Raw genomic sequence first — 19,236 nt, forward strand, 5'->3', positions numbered from 1 at the left:
ATCTCATTAAAGCAGGGATTCAACCTGAATCTTAAAAAAATTTTTTTTAAACTATATTTCAACATAATTGGTTCCCTTGGCAATTTGATATATTTTTTTGTGGATTTCAAAGCATGATTCTGAGAAGGGGTCTCCTAAGCTTCACCAGGCTGGTGAGTCCATGACACAAAGATCAAGAACCTGTGTTCCAGGGTCACAGAATGACAAAACTGTAAGGGACCTTGGAGAGCATCCTGTCCAAACTTTTCTTTTTTTTTTTTTTTTTTTCAGAGAAGGAAACTGAGGTCCCCAAAGCGGCTACAACATGTACACACACAAATAAGATACTGGATCAAAAATGGGAAAATAATGTGGAATTAGAAGAGCACCTGATCCACCTCCCAGGTCAGCTACCTCCTATCTGTGTGACCTTGAACAAATGATTTCACCCCTTTCCTTACCTGTAAAATGAAGATACTGGATTAGATGACCTCTGAGATTCTTTCAGTCTCCAGATCTCTGGCCCATACTCCTTCTGGGTACATCAGTCAGAATCCTAGAATATTAGACCTGGAAGAGCCCATAGAGACAACATAATTTAACATCTTAAATCTGGTTAGTTGTGGCTTTGTCAAGGCTATTGTCTAGTTCAACAAAGACTCTCCTCCCCCCTGCAATTACCCCCCCCCCCCAACAAATCCTTTGAAATTAGCCAACCTGGGTTGAAAAAGGATTACATTTAGAGTCAGGAATCCTGGTTTTATTAACTAGCTGAGTGATACTTTAGGGTCCAGCCCCATTTGCCTAACTAACCTTCCTGGGTCTCAGTTTTCTCATCTGTAAAATGAGGATTTTGAACTGCGAATGCTAAGGTACCTCAGAGATCTAAAATGCTGTATGTAGGAGGAGCCAGGTAAGGATTGTGGGAAATCTTACCAAAGGCAAAAAAAAAAATTATGGGGGGAGGAGGGAGGGAAAAGGAGGGGGAGGAGGAATGACGCTTCCAACTTGATTCAGGGTTGGTTAAACCCCAAACCCTGCAGACTGCATCAGATGTAGGCCCTTGGAAAATTGCCCTGCATCATCCTGCACCAAGGTTTGAAGGTGGTTCTGTTTTGTTATGCATTTTAAAAACAAGTACAGTTTTCATACCTCTTCTTTTCCTGGGTCATCTACTCAGCCCTAGCCTAGGAGAATAAACCCTGTTCTTGGAGTAGGGAGACCTGGTTCTGACTCTTACCAGCTGCATGACCTTGGGCAAGTCACTCATTCTGGAAGGGCCTCCAGTCCCTCATTTTTAAAATGGGGATTGGCTGCTCAGAGAAAAATGACTGGCAAACCTGAGAGCCCTTTTGAAATGCGAGATAGCCCAATTGGTCATCAGGGCCCAAGGGCCCCAGCCCTGGTCATCATCGCATCAGCACAGCTGACAAGTCCTAACCTCCTCCCTCGACCTAGAAGAGTTCTACCTTGCTGTCATTCACACGCATATACCCACCCCTATATGAATGCAAACACACAGGCACCCTTCCTTTTTCTCCGCATTTCTTTTCCCAGAATCCTGACAATTACACCTGCTAAGAAAAGCATTCAAAAGCGGGGAGCTGTAGGACATCCCTCCTCCCTCCTCGGGGTTGAGTCGCTAATCCTATGACCTCCACATGCTTCAAACACACCTTTCCATCCGACCCCACGGGTTCTCTCCTTTTCAGACGCTCAGCCTCAAACAGGCGTCTCCCCCATTCACCCTGCTAAAGGTGGTGCAAAGGAAATTTAGCAGCAGAGGACATCAATTTGAATGCGGGCATTACTCCATCCTACCTGAATGACTTTGGGCAAATTCCTTCTCTTCCGTGGCCTCAGTTTCCTCATCTGTAAAACGAGAGGGCTGGTTGACTATGGTCCCTTCCAGCTACAAATTCTTCCATTTCCCCCCCTCCCTACGCAGCTTACCTCTTCAAATCTGGAGAGGAAGAAGACGTCTGCAGCTTTATTCTCTTGTGCGCAGCCCAGGGAAGTGGCTGAAGGAGGATGCAGGGGGTGCGAATGGCCAGAGGCCGATGGGTGCAATGACGGGAATGTACTGCAGTGCATACGCACAGTCTGGCTGGGAGACAGCTGCGTTCAGTGCTGCCGCCGCCGCTGGATTTATGCACAGCGCACAGTACCAGAGACTTCTGCAGCAAGCAGCATTGACTGCAGGAGCGGGGAGATGTGCAGAGGGGAGGGAGGGAGGAGGAGATGCTGCTGGAGGGAGGGCGGGCGCCGCAGGAGAGGGGAGGAGTTGCGGCCGAGCTGGGTGGGGGAAGGGGGAAGGGGCGACGTGGCTGAAAGACCCTTCCCAGGTTTGGTCCCCTTTAACGCAGCCGGCCAGCGTGGGGTGGGGTGGAGAGATACCGCCGCAGGACCTCCTGGGAGTTGAAGTTCTAAGGCTTTAACTGAACTGCGTCTGAGGAAGAGATAAGAACTACAAATCCCAGAAACACTGCGTCTGATATTGAACCACCTCTCTCCCTCCCACTCCCGCCTCCAACTGGGCTCAGCTCCCCCACTCCTCCCCCTCCCACTTCCCATTACTGTGCTCCAGCGCCTGGGAAGGGGAGTCTCCGGAGCGAGGGGGAGAAGGTGGGTGCGGGGGGGATTGAGGGCTGGGATTGGGACTCTTCTGGGAGGGGAACTCCGGACACCTTCCACACCTGGCCACCTAGCCCGGGGGCGGAGGGGGCCGATTAGGAAGGGGGTGATACTGGGAGCGACCGGGCTGGATTGGAGATATGGGGCATGATAGAAGAGGACTGGGTGGAATTGGAGGCGATGGGGCGGGATAGGAGGGAAACTGGGCAGCAGAGCAACCTAGGAAAAGAGGAAGGAGCCGGAACAGGGTTAGGATAAGAAGAGCTTTTCTTTCCATAGATTCTTACGGTTTGCAAAGCACTTTTCCCCAAAGGGCCCTAAGAAGTAGGGAGTATAAGTATCACTCCCAGTTTTTCTGATGGAGAAACTGAGATTCACAGTGGTGATATGATTGATCCGAGGTTACACTTACTAATTCACGAGTTGGTTATACCTGACTCTAAGTCCAAGTTACTGGAGGTGAAGAAAAATGAAGAATTTTAGGATCATTAATAATAGCCAGCATTTCTAGGTGCTTAGTTGCTTGGATAGTTTAATTATAGCTTACCAAGCAATTTCTACATGATATCATTAAGGACTCTGAGGCTCAGAAAAGTTACATAATTTGTCCAAATCATCAGCTAGTAAGTATGGAAACTGGTGTTCATACACAAGTCTAATGATTTCAGAGCTCTTTCTGACATCCCAGCTGTATCCTAGAGACCTAGACAGGGTCTAAAAGTGTAATTAGGGCTCAATGGATACTGGGGGAGTTTTAAGTATTTAAGTCCCATTATCCAAAGTTAATAGAACAGATTGAACTGGATGAGTGTCTGGAAGCAGAAGTTTAGGTTACAGTCTAAAGCACTCTGGGTTCAAGGACTGGATGTAATTGGAAATTTGGGACTCGTAATGGAAACAAAAGCAAAGACTTAATATATGAGGAGAGAAGAGACTTTGAGATGAATGAGAAAGAGTTACCTTTTGAGGGCTGAGTAGAGGAAGTAGAGGAACAGAGTAGAAACTGGGATAATGTTGGTCATGCTAAGTAGCTATATCTTAGTAAGGGAGATAATGGTGGGTCCCAGGTGGGTTAGAACCCATATGGTGTACTATAGCATTTTAGGAATGCTGTTGGTCAACTGCAAGATGATGAGGCCAGTGGAGGGTCTTGAGATCATCACCAGATGAAGATCCATTGAAGGAACTGCTTTGTACAAATTTTGTATACCTGGAAATTAGGATCACAGAGCTGGGAGGAATCTTTAAGGCCATTTATCCAACCCCCTCATTTTACAGCTTAGGAACCTGAGGACTAATAAGTTAAGTGTCTTGTCCACATAGGTAGTAAACTCCAGGGGCAGGAATTGAACCAACGTCCTCTGACTCCAGGTCCAATGTAATTTTTGTGTGTGTGTAACATATACATACATGCATATGAATTACTTTTCTGTGTACATGTTGTTTCTTACCATAGAAGGTAAAGTTCTTGAGGGCAGACTTTAATTTTTTTACTTGGTATCCCCAAAGCACAGCACTTTCTGCCACATGTTGGATATTTAATAGAAGCTGGTTGGCTGGGAAGAAAGGATTGAGGGGGCAAGAAAACTGGCTTCCATTATTTAAGGTCTGCTGTGTGAAAGAGGGAATAGATTTGTTCTGCTTGGTCACAATGGGCAGAACTAGGACTTGTGGGCAGAAATGATCCTGGAGGGTCTGTGTGTGAGATGGTGAGCCCCTGTCCTAAGAGATGTCAAGCAGAATCTAGCTGGCCACTTGTCAGAGACATAGTGGAGTTGGCTCATGTTTTTGGCACTGATTATATTGCTGAGGTCCCTTCCATGCTCACTTGAGGTCAGAAGATCTGAGTTCAAAACCTAGCACCAACACTTACTGTGTGATGATGGGCAGATCACTTAACCTTTTTGAGCTTCAGCCATCCCATCTCAGACAATAGTGTTAGAGTTTTTTTTACCGACCTCATGGGGTCATTGTGAGAAAAGCACATTCTAAACTTCTAAACACATGAACTCTATATTCAGTGGAACTCTGGAGATTCTTTGCTTCAATATGATGCCTTATGTGAATTGGAGATATACTGGGGAGTCTTGCCAGACCACATGGGTTAAAGGCATCTTGTGTCTGAACTGGGCAATTCATATTCAAGGCAGCTAGATCTTGGCCACAGTCTTTTCCATCTGCCTTGCTATGCAGGCAGGAAGATGTGGAGCAGCTGCAGGGTTCCATGTGTGTGTGAGAGAGGGAGGGAGAGAAATTACAAAAGAATTAAGGGGTGGGGTAGAGGGACATGGATGAAGGGAATTTCAGAGCATGTCTCTACATAACTTGTAAGTAAGACTCCTTACCAGGTTGCTGCTTGCCATGAGAGGATGAACTGTTTTCTTACAAGATTAACTTATTATTAAGACTAACCTCTCTTAGTCACATCCCACCAGACTATGATAGAAGCCACCGGGGATTGGGGGAAGGCAAACTGGGATCTTAGTCATTCATTTCAATTCAACAAACATTTATTATTTACTATATGCAACGTCCTATGTTGTGTTACAAGGACAAATATAACATTAGTATTTTCATCACAGAGCTCACTATCTCATGGAGGGAAAAGATATGTACATAAATGGCCATGATAAAGGGAGAGGGAGATCAATGGGAAGGAGAGATCCTAATAAAAATGTTATGAAAAATCTGAGGAGGGAGAGATTTGACTCTGGCTCTATAGAGTAGAGTCTTTGGTCAGGGGAAGGCTTCATGGTGGATATAACATCTGAGATGGTCCTTGAAGGACGGGACTTCAGAGTGGGGATGGCCATTCTAGGATCTGAGATTGGGGAAAAAAACCTTTGAGATTATCTAATCCAACCACTTCATTTTAAAGAGGGAAAGAGATGAGACCCAGGAAAGAGAACATAACTCATCTGGTTTCATGTAGTAAATATTAGAGGTGGGATTTGAACTCAAGATTTCTGGCTCTAAATCCATTGCCTCATTCCATTCCACTACACTTTTAAGACCTCCGCATACACAAAAACAAAGAGGAGAAAAAGCAGAATGAGTCCATCTTGGGGAACAAGAGGTAAAGACTAAAGAAAGATTGTTTGGGTCCCAGTTCTGGAGAGTCTTGAATACCAGGATAAGGAGTGGATACTCTTTTTTGGTGTGTTAACTTGGGAAGAACACAGCACTACTAAGGTAGTCAGAAAAAACAAGTCTTTAATCAGGAAAGAGAAAGGTCCAATAATAAGCTACTATCACAGAAATTACTATGACAAAAGGATACTTAACATTTGATTTAAGTCTATCTTAGGGTCTGTTGTTCAGTCTAAAACTGTTGAGTCTCAGACCTCTCTCAGAGTGAATTCTCATGGGATGAGGGCAAATTTGGGGTCTCCAGATTTCAAGTTGACAGTAGGCAGAAAAATAATGCCATGGAAAACTAAACCTAACAGGGATAGAAAAGTTATTTTTCATGGGAAAATTTTATAGCTTTAAATACTGATTCGTGGATATTATCCAAACCTGCTTCTAAAATGGGTGTGAAGATTCCATGACTGAGAGTTTACCATGGAATTAAGTGAGCTACTCTGACCTGAGTCAAGCAAATGTGGCTGTTTCTTGTACTTAGGGAGAGGCAGTGTGGTAGGAATATTTGGAGCAATGGATTTAAAGTGAGAAGACCAGAATCCAGGTCCACCTGTCAAGTGGAAATCTGGAGATCCCAAGTTTGTCCTAGTCCCACAGAATTCTCCCTGAGGGAGGTTTCAGACTTAGCCATTTCAGATTGATAATAGACCTGAAGACTTGGTTTTTCTGACTACTTTAGTACTGTGTTTTTCCCAAGTTAACACACCTCTACCATTTACTATGTTACCATGGGTGAGTGACTTATCTCTGGGACTCAGTTTCCTCACTTGTAAAATGAGCAAGTTGAACTAGGTGAGCTCGGAGGTTCTTTCCATCTCAAAATCTATGATCCTATGATCTTCCTTACTTGCAGTAGGGAATTGTATCCTCATAAACAGGAGTTAGCTCAATGGGGCCAGTCTGGAGTGAGAAAAATAATTATATTTATCATTAATATAAAATTATTGATTTTATTAATATAAATTAGTGTACAATTGTGGTAGAGGCATGCATGCAAAGGACAGAAGCTGGAGATGGGTCAGCTGTCAGTCAAATGAAGATTCCGTTTGGAATGTGACTGGGAAAAGCATATAGTATATTAATATAAATTGATATGTGATTATATTGATCATTAATAACAATATCTCAGGGGAGGGTCATAATTTTATCAGAGTGGGGAGGTCTTACTGCCAAGGAAGATTCCAGCCCGTCTACACTTTACTAAATAGTCCTTTATGAGTTGTTTGGCTAGAAAACAAGCAAATGTTACTCAGTGGCCAGTCTCTGGGTTGTGACCCTTTCTTCATCTTATTAGGCTAGTCCTTTGATGACAGGCACATAGTTTGGCTCAGACCAAAGGCACTCAGAGCCTTTCCAGCTTGATAGGAAATTCCAGACCTTATAATCCAAAGGCAGAGCCTTTCAAGGGTTTTTGTTACCTCCAAGCCATAATGAAACATTTGAAGAACTCTCTTGATGTCAGTGAATATGAACTCTTATCAATGTGGATATTCCCTACAATAATACATGTAGCAACCCACCTCTGTCATTCTTATCTGAGTCTTCCTATAAATCCCTCAGAGTGGTTCCATCCACCTTTTGGGGGTCCTTCCTGGATCGGCTGACATTGCATGGACTGGACCATCTTTTTTCTAGTCTTGTATCTGTGATGACATACTCCACACCCATTTCTCCTGAACAATGCCTCTTTTTTCTGCACAGGCCTACCTTGGATGAAACTACTCAACTAAATGTCTTCAGAAACTATAGTATTCCATTCAGTGCTCATTAGCACACAGTAGATACTTAAATGATTGTCAGATTTTACAGTTTGCAAGCATACAGCATCATAGGTAGAGTATTGTTATTCTGTCATTTCAGTTGTATCTGACACTTTTTTATCCCATTTGGGATTTTCTTAGCAAAAACACTAGAAGGGTTTGCCATTTCCTTCTCTGGCTCATTTTATAAATAAGCAAACAGGGTGAAATGATTTGCTCAAGTGTCACACAACTAGTAAGTGTCTGAGACTGGAGTTGAATTCATGAAGATGAGCCTTCTTGATTCCAAGCCCAGTGCTCTATCCACTATGCTACCTTGCTGCCCAGTGGTAGAATATTGGTGTTTTTAAAAAATGGGCCTTCTGCTTCAGAAAGAAGTTTGTAGTCTGAAAGAGCTGTGCCATTCCCCCCAAAGCCATCGATTCCAGCATGTCCTCCACACCATACTTTTATCTTCTTGATCCTTTCATTAACTATGAGGCATAAAACTATGAATTAGAGAACATTATAGGATCATAGGTTTAGAGCCAGAAGAGACTATAGCAGCCCCTTTATTTTACAGATGAGGAAACTGAGGCCCAAAGAGACTTGGAGACGTAACCAAGGCTACACAATTAGTATGTATCTAAAGCTAGATTTGAACCCTGGTCTTACTAACTCTAAGTCCAGTATTCTCTCTACTACTCTAAGATGCCTTTCCATGGATTCATTGTCTCATCAGTGTAGGTATTCTCTGCATGAGTACAAAGACCTATTCATTCATTCCCTTTTGTCCATCCCCTTAAAAAAAAAAATAATCCATAAAGGATCTATCCAAAGCATTGGAGGCCATCTTTGGGCTCTTTGAATAAATAATTAACCAGTTAATTAGATTATCCATGTCATTCATCACTATTATTTTATTTTATTTTATTTTTTAAATATATTTTATTTGATCATTTCCAAGCATTATTCGTTAAAGACATAGATCATTTTCTTTTCCTCCCCCCCACCCCCCATAGCCGACGCGTAAGTCCACTGGGCATTAGATGTTTTCTTGATTTGAACCCATTGCTTTGTTGATAGTATTTGCATTAGAGTGTTCATTTAGAGTCTATCCTCTGTCATGTCCCCTCAACCTCTGTATTCAGGCAGTTGCTTTTTCTCGGTGTTTCCACTCCCATAGTTTATCCTTTGCTTATGAATGGTGTTTTTTTCTCCTGGATACCTGCAAGTTGTTCAGGGACATTACACCGCCACTAATGGAGAAGTCCATTACGTTCAATTATACCACAGTGTATTAGTCTCTGTGTACAATGTTCTCCTGGTTCTGCTCCTCTCGCTCTGCATCACTTCCTGGAGGTTGTTCCAGTCTCCATGGAATTCCTCCACTTTATTATTCCTTTTAGCACAATAGTACTCCATCACCAACATATACCACAGTTTGTTCAGCCATTCCCCAATTGATGGGCATCCCCTCGTTTTCCAGTTTTGGGCCACCACAAAGAGCGCAGCTATGAATATTTTTGTACAAGTCTTTGCATCACTATTATTTTATGTAGCTCTTCTTTCCATCTAATTTGCACACAAGTCATCACTGATAATGTACCACAGTGTGCTACTTAGAAACACCAGGTATCTTTCCATTGCCCTTTTGGGTTATCCACAATTGTGATGCTTTGGAGATGTTGGTATTTCATGATTAGCAATCATATAGCATCATATTAGAATACTGTTTTTGAAAAGATATACATTGTTATTGGATTAATAAGGGGGCAAGAGTAACTATCAGAATTACTATGCATTCTCCCAAATACAGTCTAACTCATTCTCTTCCCATTTTGGACCCAGATCATTGTCTTTCTGCTTTACTTGTTCAAAATGTAGGTATTGATAGATACCACCTGCCCATCCAGCAGCCTGTCGTAATTTGAATAATAGCTTTCTTTGTCAATTGGTTTTCCCTCTGTGAATTGTGAGGATGATCATTTTTTGAGGTGCTATGAATCTAACTGAGAAGATCCTAGAGAGTTAGAGAGTTTGGTACAGTTGGCACAGTGATACCCACAAATTAGAGGAACTAAAGAATCTCATTCCATATTAAAAATCTGCCTTCTATTTGGATTCTATAGAAAGCCTATTTTAAAAAAATTTTTTAAACTCTTACCTTGCATCTTAGAATCAATACAATATATTGATTCTAAGGAAGGAGAGCAGTAAGGGCTAGGCAATGGGGCTAAGTTACTTGCCCAGGGTCACACAGTAAGAGGTGTCTGAGATCACATTTGCACTCAGCACCTCCCATCTCTAGCCTTGGCTCTCAATCCACTGAGCCACCTAGCTGTCCTCTCTAGCAAATAGTTTTGTTAAGTATACTTTTCTCTCTTTTTCCTTGATTGAGTCTCATAATCATAATCAGAATTGTTAAATTGATATTGATCATCAGAATCAAGAAGATTGTTAGATTGCTTCTTTCAAGAAATTACATAATCATAACAAATATGGGGTATCCCCAAAGCCTTAAAGTCATTTTTAAGTTTTAATAATAGAACTTTAAGACTTGAAGGGAATCTGTTACATAGATTCTAATAGTTTGTGATCTTTTCCATTTGCTTTTATCTTCCTTTTCAGATATCTTGAAAATTGATCCCTGGATGCCTTTAAAATTTATTGCCTGCAGACAGATTTAGCCCCCGTCTTACTGGTTAGGTCTAACTTTTCTTCCCTCCTCATCTTCTTAAGTGGCATTTCCACTTCTTCCAATAGCATTGAGTACTGAGGTATTAGAGTCCAAATATGGTGCTTCTTGTTGTCATCAATGATTAAAAATAGCTATAGAAACACTGCCAAATGTGTTCTACTTTGGATTTATCAGTTGTCCTTTTAGTTTCACTTAGAAATGCTCTTGGGATATTTTGACTTTTTGGAACCTCATGCCAAACTTTCTTTCATCTCATTGTTCTTATCCTGCTTCTTTCTATTTTGTGAGACATTACTGTCGCCATAATCTTGAACCATCTTCCTCTATCACTCTTTGTAAGTGAGATTATATTCTCCCTTAGAGGCCAAATCTTTGCTTGACAAGAAAAATTAAGTATGCGCTGACTGACTGAAGCAGCTCCTAGGCTTAATTGGCCTTATTGTTGTGACAGCTTTATATTCTCTAAAAAATGGTAATCATCAGAGTCAATCTCTTTACTTTTACCCATTTCTCCCTTTTTTTTTACAGCCAACAACTTGTTTATTTATTTTTAACCCTTACCTTTGATCTTAGAATCAATACTAAATATCAGTTCCAAGGCAGAAGAGTGATAAGTGCTAGACAATTGAAGCTACTAGCAGCATCACATAGCTAGGAAGTACCTGAAGGCAGATTTGAGCACTCCAGTCTCCAGACCTGGCTCTCTATATACTGAAACACCTCACTACCTTCAACACCTAAACAACACCTTGTTTAAATAAATGCATCTAAAACAGTGATGTATCAGTGCAATTTTTCTTATAATTTGATGTGGATTTTGATTTTCACTCTAAGCTAGTTAGTATTTGTGATATTTTATTTTTTACATGTAAAAACAACTTTTAGGGGGCAGCTGGGTAGCTCAGTGGATTGAGAGCCAGGCCTAGAGATGGGAGGTCCTAGGTTCAAATCTGACCTCAGCCACTTCCTAGCTGTGTGACCCTGGGCAAGTCACTTGACCCCCATTGCCTAGCCCTTACCACTCTTCTGCCTTGGAGCCAATACACTGTATTGACTCCCAGACAGAAGGTAAGGGTTTAAAAAAAAAACAACTTTTAACATTTTCAAAATAGTTTTTTAGTTCTAAATTCCCTCCTTCCCTAGCCCCTTTGATTTAGATTATGCATGTGCAGTCAGGCAAAACATATTTCTATACTGACCATTTTATAAAAGAGAATACAGGGGGCAGCTGGGTAGCTCAGTGAATTGAGAGCTAGGCCTAGAGACAAAAGGTCCTAGGTTCAAATCTGGCCTCAGACACTTCCCAGCTGCGTGACCCTGGGCAAGGCACCTAACAAGTAACTAGCCCTTACCACTCTTCTGCCTTGGAACCAATACACAGTATTGATTCTGAGATGGAAGGTAAGGATTTAATAAATAAATAAATTAACTGATTAATTAATTAAAGTGAACACAGACCAAAAGAAAAAAATTTTAGCCCAAGAAAAATAAAGTAAAAAAAAAAGTAGGCTTTGATCTATCTATATTCATCTCCATCAGTTCTTTCTCTGGAGATGGATAGTATTTTTCATCAGAAGTCCTTTGAAATAATCTTGGATCATTGTCTTGATTATAGTAGCTGAGTCATTCACAGTAGAGCATTCCTACAATATTGCTGTTATTGTGTATAATGATTTCCTGTCTCTGCTTACTTCACTTTGCATCAGTTCATAAAGTCTTCCCAGGTTTTTTTGAAAGCATCCTGTTCATTTCTTAGAGCACAATAGTTCCATCACAATCATACACTACAACTTGTTTAGCCATTCCCCAATTCTTTGCCACCACAAAAAGAGCTGCTATAAACATTTTTGTACATATAGGACCTTTTCATTTTTCTTTAATCTTTTTGGGATACAGAACTACTAATGGTATTGCTAGGTCAAAGGGTATGTACAAGAATTATGTTTTCAACCATTTTCTACTGCCCTTCCCTGTGTCAAACTTTGAAGAAAAAGTCAAGATAATTTTACTTGGTTTGGAGAAATTTGTGAGTTTTTCATAAAATTTTTCTATTTTTTTATCCTCTGGTAGAGATATCAACACATACAATAGTTATTTTTATGGTGGTCTATTTGTTTACAATTGTTATAAGCCCTGCAAGGTGAGATGACCAAATATTCCATGAAATGACATTTCTTATTACCTTTGAATGTCCAGTGAAATTAACTCCTTTGTTTGCCTCTCTGAGGAAAATCCATTAGTCATCCTTCCTTTTAATGACAACTTCCTTATATCTTCTGGTTATTCTTTGCACAAAAATATCACACTTAAGAGTACCAAAAACTAAATTAATATTGACTAGGTAGATAATATAGTTATTATTGTCTTTATAGATGGGAAAACTGAAACTCAGGAAAGTTAAGTGGCTTACCAAAATCATCCAGCTAATGAATGGTGGAGCTGGGATTTAAAAATAGATCTAAATTCATCATTCTTTTCTCTGTACCATAGCTGACTCCAAAAAACAGTATTGGCTAAAATACAGGGGAAAGCTCTGTCTCTGACTTGCCCCTAACCAAAGTGACCCTCAGATCTCAAAGAAGGGGCCCTTTAGACTAACATAAGATAAATTAATTGTGATGGCTGACTGATGAATGAATGAATGAATGTGATGACTACTTTTGATGGTCTCTGAAATATGATGAAAAATGGGAGAAGTACAATAGTATTGGAGTTGGATAAATGTTGTTCTGGCTTTCAAAAATGCTGAGGTTCATATCTCTCAAGTATAGGTCAGGCCATTTGACTTTGATTCCTGGCAAAAATCTAGCATATGTCATTAAAGGGATGGTTTGGGGGTATTTAGAAAGGGAAACAAGGATCACTAAGAGCTGGTATGACTTCAGTGAGAAAGAATTGTGCCTGCTGGACTTCATTTCTTTCTTTCTTTTTTTTGACTGGGTAGATAGAGTAAGAGATTGGAGAAATACAAGAGACATAATAAACTCAGATTTCTGCAAGGTTTCATATCCAAGTAGACAAGATGGAAAAATATGGGTTAGATGATAACTTTGGTGAATTGAAAACTGGTTACATGACTAGACCCAAAAAAGAGTGACTAATATAGACCAGCATGAGTTTGGAAGAATGTCTCTCAGGAATTTGTTGTGAATTCTGCATTACTTGACATTTTTTTTATCAATGGCTTGAATGAAGGTATAAATGATATGCTTACCAAATTTGCAAGTTATACAAAACTTAGAGATATAGCTAATACAGGGGATAGCCTTAAGGGACCTTCCAAATCTGTGTCTATGACACTACATAACTGAGGATTCAGCCCAAATGTAGAATGATCTACATTGGTTAGACAAAATTTAGTAGGGATGAATGTAAAATTCTACACTTGTATCCAAAAAGTCAATTATGTGAGCACAATATGTCTAGATAAAAGTCTGTGGGAAAGCTCTATGGGTTTTAATGGGTTTGAAGCTCAGTTCAAGTTAGCAAAGTGACTCAGAAGCAAAAAAAAAAAGGCTCTTAGCACTCATCACAGACTAAATTGAATAGCATAGATAGCAGAATAAAGGAGGTAATAGCCCTAATAGTCCTCTACCTGGACAGATTTCATGCAAAGTACTCCATTCAGTTCAGAGCCCAAGGACATTTTAGGAAGACACTGACATACTAGATTAAGGCCTCAAGGGTTGGTGAAGGAAATGGAAACTATGGAATATAAAAGAAATAGGAAAGTGTAGTCTCAAGAAAAGAAGACTAAGGGGAGATAGTAACTGGCTTAAAGAACTTGAAGAAGGATTAGATTTGTTCTTGATTTACAGGACAGAACCAAGAACAATGACTGAGTACTCTAAGGAGATGAATTTTAGCTTTTTTTTTTTTTTAAACCCTTACCTTCTGATTTAGGATCACTACCGTGCATTGGTTCCAAGGCAGAAGAGGGGAAAGGGCTAGGCAATGGGGGTTGAGTGACTTACCTCGGATCTCACAGCTATGAAGTGGCAGAGGCCAGATTTGAAACCTGTCTCTAGGTCTGGCTCTCAATCCACTGAACCACCCAGCTGCCCTCTGATTTAAGCACATTTTATTGAAACACATTTTCTCACAATCACCTATAAGTGGAAGGCAGAACCATAATTAGGGCTGGGCAACGAGAGCTTTGTCACCAGGAGAAGAAGTGCATAGAGTGCCTGACAGTCTTTTTTTTTCCTCAGAGTCTTCTCTCATAGATGTTTCTAGCCCTACCCACCTCACCCAAGTCCCTTGTAGGCAATAGCAATCTTTTCCTAGGGATGGCTTCTTTCCCTATCAACAGCTTAGAAGCCTGGTCCTTTCTTGGGAGAGGCTTCATATACCCCTGTGGCCGTGCTCCAAGTGAGCTTCTTTTACTCCCACCCAAACCACTCTCTCTTGCCCCAGAAATTCAGAAATTGCTAGTTATATAGCTCTGACAGGCTGCTTTAATAGATAGTGAAGTTCTCAAATGGTCTTCAAGCAGAGGACTGCGAGAGATGTTCTGAAGGAGATTTCTGTCCAGGTACAAAATGAGCTAAATGACTTCTGAGGTCCCTTCTTTCTCTGTGACTCTGTCATTCTTTCAGTTTATTTTTTTAAATTTGAAGAGAAAGGAAGTAAAGCACTCTTGCTGACAGGGAGTGATTGGGTTGAAGATTCAGCTGAAGCCAAACACTGATGGTAATATATCCCTTTGCCAGCTCTTGGGGCTCAGTTCTTCTTTGGGAAAGCCCAGATCCTTGGCATTCCTGGCCTCCCAGGGCTTGAGCAACTTCCTCCACCCCTTAAGACTGGTTTCCTTCCAGATCTACAAACCCAGAGATCCGTTGGAGCTGAGCTGAACTGAAATGGTTCCAAAGGAGATGGTGAGGGATACAAAAAGTTACTGACTCCAACTTTGTAACTTTGGACAAGTTGCTTCAGTATCCTCTTGTAAAATGAGAGGACCTGGTCTAGCTGATTTATAAAGTCTCTTTTAGTTTTGACATTTTATGTTCAAAAGTTGCCTTCAACTCCAAAATTTACATTCCAAATTCTTTTAGCTCTAAGTTCTTTCCAAGCTCTGACATTCTGTGTTCTAAGATCTCTTCCATCTCTAACATTCTGTGTTCTAAATTGTCTCCTAGTTCTGACATTCTGTATTCTGAGAACCCTCCCAGCTCTGAAATTCCATGTTCTGAGGTCCCTCCCTGCTCGGACATTTATGCTCCAACATCCTTCATAACTCTAACATTCTGTACTCTAAGGTCCTTCCCAGCTCTGAAATTATGTGTTCCAAAGTCCCTCCCAATGCTAATTCTATTCTGAAGTCTTTCCCAGTTCTAATATCCTTTGTTCTATGATGGTTCTCTCCACTTCTAATATTCCTATTTTAAAGTTTCCTAGCTCTATGGTGCCCTCCATCTCTAATAGTCTATGTTCTAAGGCCATGTTGGTGAACCTATGGCACACGTGCCAGAGGAGGGCACTCAGAGCTCTCACTGTGGGCATGCAGGTCATTACCCCAACACAAAGTTCATTACTAGAAAGCCAGAGGGATGTGGAGTAGGGCTATCCCCCTCTCCACATAATTTTCAGTTTGTGCCCTTGGTCTCTAAAAGGTTTGCCATCACTGTTCTAAGGTCTCTTCTAGCTCTAACATTTTGTGATTTATTATGCATTAGCTAAAGAGTAAAAAGGAACAGGGTGGGATAGGAAAATCCCTAATCTTGAAGTCAGGAAACCTGATTTCTGTTCTCAGATCGTTCTCTAATTTGCCTTGAGCCAAAGTCAAGTCACTGCTCTCTTGTGTCTCAGTTCCCTCACCTATAAAATGAATCGGGCCTGGAATTGATTGGCCTTCAAAGGCTCTTCTAACTCTGCAATCCCTGAAAGCAAAAAAGTTTTCTTTAACCCCTGGGCTCCCACTTTCCCTTCTTGAGCATACGAACCCAAGCAACAAATATTTCCTGGGCACCCTCTATATGTAGGGGCTTATGCTTGGAGCTGCAGGGGAAACATATGAAGGAGATATGATGCCTGCCCTTGTAGAGATTCATTGACAATTTGAGAAGAATTCAATCAATCCACAAATATGTATTCATTACCTACTATGTGCCAAAGTCAGGAAGAACAAAGACAAAAATGAAACAATTCCTGTTCTAAGAGCTTACATTCTAGATTACACCCATTATATAAATAAGTATATACAAATGTAATTTATACAATTATTAATAATTATATTTAGATATGATTATTAATATAACTATTTTTAAAATCCAGAAAATAAAAAATGGATTTTAATAAAATTAATTCTATATAGTCTGATATAACAATAATATATGAACCTATTTTATATAAATAATATGGAATCATTTTGCTATTATTAATATAAATATATTTTGCTATATTGCCAATAGGTAGATACATTTTAAACCATTAATAATATGCAAAAATATTTAGATATTATTGCCAATAATTAATATATAATTATAACAACATCATTTTATAATTAATGTATCGATTTAAAGTATATGCATTTATATTAGTATTATGCTTATTGTTATTAATATGTGTATCTTAATATATGATTAATATATGAATATATTTTATGTAATTGATAATATCTAACTATATTTATATATAATTAATATATTATTAGTATTTAAACCTATTTTAATATTTTTATCTAAATTAGATATCATTTATTTAGATATCTTTAATTTAGCTATCATTATTTAGATTTTTATATCTCATTTAGATTTAGATATTTTTAGATTTATTTAGATATTAATGATATTATATTTCAACATAATTATTAAGATATAAACACAGTTCAGTATGATTCATACTATATAACTATATTTCAGTACAATTATTAATAATGTGTAATATCTCTAATCACATTTAGTAGGGGAAGGAATATCTACATATATATGAAAAAATATATATATATATAATATCTACATATATATTAAAATATATAAATATAATATACTAAAAGACAAAGGAATGGCATCAACCGTGCATTTTAGGATTGTTTCAGAATTGTCAATTTGGAAGTGGGAAGATCAGTCAATAAACATTTATTAAACACCTTCTAAGTGCCAGGCACTATGGCAGGTGTTAGGGATACAAAGACAAAAGTGAACCAGCCCCTGCCCTCAAGTAGCTTATATTCCCATTGGTATGTACAACCCATTTAAGGGATGTGTGGCCAGGGAAGGCAATTTTGGTCTTGGCAGTCACAGGGATGAGGAGTCAAAAGGGAAGGGCTGCCAAACAGAGGAGTTTCCATTTCATCCTGGAGTAGTCGAAAGCCACCAGAGCTTCTTGAGCCAAGGAGTGACACAGCTAAGCCTGTACTTTAGGAATCTCAATGTGAACGCTATCTGGAGAATGGATTAGAGAGGGGAGAGGCTAGGAACTGATCGATGAGCCATAGCAATAGCCTGGGTGAGGACCAGGGTCAGGGTGGTGACTTACTGGGAGCTCGGAGCAGCTGGGGTCTCTGCTCTTTCAGGCCAGATTAAAGGGAGCTTCGGTTCATAGAAGCCAAGGATCTTGGCACTCCAGGGGCCATCCCCAGGGCCGAGGCCAGCTTTCCCTTGGCTTGGCTGTTAGTGAAGGGTGTAGGCTTTTCCATGGAGAGATAAGCCAGGACAGGTTGGCACCTGTGAGGCCATAGGCAGAGCCTCACACAAGGAGCCGAGTCAAGCTCTCCCTTGACCTGGCTCCCTATGGCTAATTTATTGGGTAGCTTTGGGCAATTATTTTTTGTTGTTTGGCCATTTTTTAGTTGTGTCTGACTTTGTGGCCCCATGTGGGAGTTTTCTCAGCTAAGACACTGGAGCAGTGTGCCATTTCCTTCTCCAGTTCATTTTACAGTGAGGAAACTGAGGCAAACAAGGTTAAGTAACTTGCCCAGGATCACATAGCCAGTAAGTGTCCCAAACCTGATTTGAACTTGGGAAGGTGAGTCTTCTCTTGCACTCTGTCCATTACACTGCCTAGCTTCCCCCTTGGCAATAATAGCTAATAATAATATATACTACTTTAAGGTTTGCAAAACACCTTGCATGTGTTCATTTGGTCTTCACAATCACTCTGCGAAGCAGGTGCTATTAGTAGCCCCATTTTGCAGGTAAAGAAACAGAGGCAAACAAGATTAAGGGGCTTACCCACAATCACACAGCTAGTATCTGAGGCAGGATTTGAACCCAGATCTTCCTGACTTCTGGTCCACCATGTCATGTTGCCCTTCAGTGCTTTCCCTCCTGCATAAAGGAGGCAGCTGGATTAGATCAATCCTCTTCCTATTCTCAGATGCTATGAAATTGGCCCAGTGGGGTGAGGGGTGGGAATGGCTCAGATGGAGGTTCTGCCCCTCCCCACCCTATTGGAATCCTACGCCTGAACCAGATAGCTCTGCACTAGTCACGGCACCACTTATTGGGTGTTAAATTTCAGGAGGACCAGTGCCCAGCCAACTGCTTAAGAAGCCCCTGATGAAGTGAGCATCCCCATTTCCTGAATGCACATCTTGGCAGCTGGTGGGTGGGCTCCCTTCTCTCCCTCTCTTGCTTCTCCCGGGAGGCTCTGTAGGGACAAGCTGGTAGAGGCTAAGGTGGTTTCTGTGGGATTCTCCCACTGGCAGCATCATTTCCATCATTCCCATTCTTAACAGTTCTTCATGGGGCTTTGCTTTTCTCATGATGAACCTTGTGAGCATGACAGTGAGGATGTTGTCAGCTCTTTTGGACAGGTGGGAAGACCAAAAGTCCATCTGTTTGTTCACTGTGGTTAGAGAGAGGAAAGAGTGCTGAACTTGGCCTTAGAGACTTAAGCTTTGAGTGGTAATCCCAGACTTGAGACTTACTTCTTGGACAAATTACTTAGTTTAATTAATTTTAATCATTTAATTTTAAAGAGCTGAAAATGGCAATCAACTAGAGAATACAGAAAATTGAGCTGTGTGATCAAATGGAAAATGGTTCTACTTTGAAAATGTTTTATCTCAGGACAGCTGGATGACTCAGTGAGCTGAGA

At 40.5% G+C, this 19,236-nt stretch overlaps 2 protein-coding genes across 8 annotated transcripts in view; one reads left to right on the forward strand and one right to left on the reverse strand.

Moving 5' to 3' along the window:
* USP35 (ubiquitin specific peptidase 35) overlaps nt 1–2,380 on the reverse strand; it is a 77,426-nt gene extending 75,046 nt beyond the window's left edge. For 2 of the 5 annotated variants that reach the window (XM_056794918.1, XM_056794917.1), the window contains exons 1-3: nt 1,933–2,380; nt 1,801–1,851; nt 441–549 (exon numbers count right to left, since the gene is read on the reverse strand). The gene's annotated coding sequence lies outside the window, so the exon portion shown is untranslated. Of the gene's footprint in view, nt 1–440; nt 550–696; nt 1,776–1,800; nt 1,852–1,932 lie in introns of those variants that run through there. The other 3 variants (XM_056794915.1, XM_056794913.1, XM_056794920.1) reach the window with 2 other exon arrangements.
* A 164-nt stretch (nt 2,381–2,544) lies between these two features.
* The window catches only part of KCTD21 (potassium channel tetramerization domain containing 21), a 40,918-nt gene continuing 24,226 nt past the window's right edge, over nt 2,545–19,236 (forward strand). For all 3 annotated transcript variants that reach the window (XM_007490888.2, XM_007490891.2, XM_007490890.2), the window contains exon 1: nt 2,545–2,604. The gene's annotated coding sequence lies outside the window, so the exon portion shown is untranslated. The remainder of the gene's footprint in view (nt 2,605–19,236) is intronic.

Source organism: Monodelphis domestica, chromosome 4, assembly GCF_027887165.1.
Source record: "Monodelphis domestica isolate mMonDom1 chromosome 4, mMonDom1.pri, whole genome shotgun sequence".
NCBI classification, from domain to species: Eukaryota; Metazoa; Chordata; class Mammalia; order Didelphimorphia; family Didelphidae; genus Monodelphis; species Monodelphis domestica.